The 2102-nt window shown below is 37.2% G+C and overlaps 1 protein-coding gene across 1 annotated transcript in view; it reads left to right on the top strand.

Annotated features, from left to right (window-relative positions):
- Positions 1-1278: 1278 nt before the first annotated feature.
- The window catches only part of LZTS3 (leucine zipper tumor suppressor family member 3), a 198420-nt gene continuing 197596 nt past the window's right edge, over positions 1279-2102 (top strand). The window contains exon 1 of the mRNA XM_053704312.1: positions 1279-1358. The gene's annotated coding sequence lies outside the window, so the exon portion shown is untranslated. The remainder of the gene's footprint in view (positions 1359-2102) is intronic.

The raw sequence follows: 2102 nt of genomic DNA, 5'->3' as shown, positions 1-2102 counted from the left end.
TACTTCCCAAAGATACAAAATAAAGAGCAATCCAGCTTCTATATAAAACGTAGCGTTTAGTTAAGAATTACACTTAAAAATATTGGTCAAATAAGCAACAAGCAACACAAATGAGATGCATGGACACCTCAGGGCTGGCAGGCTTACGCGTTTCGGCATTACGCCATAATCATAGCAATGATTACAGCGTAATGCCGAAACGCGTAAGCCTGCCATGAATCTCATTTGTGTTGCTTGTTGCTTATTTGACTAATATTTTTAAGTGTAATTCTTAAATAAACGCTATGTTTTATATAGAAGCTGGATTGCTCTTTATTTTGCATCTTTGGGAAGTGTAGATACAAGGTAATCACAGAGGTAAAAAGTATATTAATGTAACAGTGTTGGCTATGCAAAACTGGGGAATGGGTAATAAAGGCATTATTAATATTTTTAAACAATAACAATTCTGGAGTAGACTGTCCCTTTAAAGGATTTTTCAGAAAAGGTTCAATACCTAAACATTGTGTAATTACCTAGTAATTGCCTAGTAGAGCACTTATTTACAGAAAGGGTATTGGAGGAATAGACTTCCAGTAGAGGTGGTAAGGACAAAGACTTTAAAGAGACAAGGAACCCAAAACTTTTCTTTCTTGAGTCAGACTTAGTATATGATTTTAAACAGTTTTCCAATTTACTTCTAATATTACATTTACTTCATTCTCTTGATATCCTTTGTTAGAGGAACAGCAATGCACTACTGGGAGATAGCTGAACACATCAGTTGAACCAATGACAAGAGGCAAATATGTGAAGCCACCAATCAGTTGCTAGCTTCTAGTAGTGCGTTGTAGCTTCTGAGCCTACCTAAGTATGCTTTTCAACAATACCAGAAGAACAAAGCAATTTAGATAATATATTTTATTTAAAAGGTTTTTAAAATTTAATTTGTTATCAGAATCATGAAATTTTAATTTTGACTTTACGGTCCCTTTAAAGGAATTGAAGAATGGCAAACGGCTATCCTTAGAATTACAGTTCATAACAAACTATGGGCAGTCTTTATGGGTCAGATGGTTGTGTTTTGTTCTGTTTGGAATGTAACTGAGATCTAATGATGTGCACCTTAGTACCTTACAAATAGTATGAGAGATCCAAGCTGGTGAGCTTGTTGTTTATCCTCTAGTTATTCCCTAGTGTATTGCATAGCAGATAATACTTCAGAAGTGGCCAGTAGGGCTGAACACAGAGAGTTACGTGGGTACAAGGTACAGTGTATTAGCCAATCATAAAGAGCAACAGTTTTATCTTCCTGCGAAAACACAGTAATCCTGTCAGTGCTGCAGCTACGCATGGCACATTATCCTGTGCATAATAAGGTGAGTGTTCCAAGCACCTGTTTGTGCTTCTATTAGTGGTTAACAGTGCATGTACCTTACAGATTGCAGGCACTTTGTGAAATGCTTTGTAACAATGCATTGGGTGTGTGTACGCATTGAAGCAGACTGTGTGTGTGTACATGCAAACAAGCATAGTATGTGTATTGTACTGTAAAGCCTAGTCTGTGTATTGTGAGTGTGTTTTTATATAGCTGTGTGTATGTTTGTGTAATGTGTGTGTTGTATGTGTGAGGGTGCATGCAAGTGTGTGTTTATTGTGTATCTGTGGTGTTTGTGTATAGGTGTGTGTATGTTTGTGTAATGTGTGATGTGTTGTATGTGTGAGGGTGCATGTAACTGTGTGTGTACATGCAAACAAGCATAGTATGTGTATTGTATTGTAAAGCCTAGTCTGTGTATTGTGAGTGTGTTTTTATATAGCTGTGTGTATGTTTGTGTATTGTGTGGTGTGTTGTATGTGTGAGGGTGCATGCAAGTGTGTGTTTATTGTGTATCTGTGGTGTTTGTGTATAGGTGTGTTTTGAGTGTTTGCATAGGTGTGTATTGTGTATGTTTGTGTAATGTGTGGTGTGTTGTATGTGTGAGGATGCATGTAACTGTGTGTGTATTGTGTATGTTTGTGTAATGTGTGGTGTGTTGTATGTGTGAGGGTGCATGTAACTGTGTGTGTATTGTGTATGTTTGTGTAATGTGTGGTGTGTTGTATGTGTGAGGGTGCATGCA

This window comes from Bombina bombina, chromosome 2, assembly GCF_027579735.1.
Source record: "Bombina bombina isolate aBomBom1 chromosome 2, aBomBom1.pri, whole genome shotgun sequence".
NCBI classification, from domain to species: domain Eukaryota; kingdom Metazoa; phylum Chordata; class Amphibia; order Anura; family Bombinatoridae; genus Bombina; species Bombina bombina.
The sequence above is the reverse complement of the archived record's forward strand: the minus strand, read 5'-3'. Positions and strand labels throughout refer to the sequence as shown.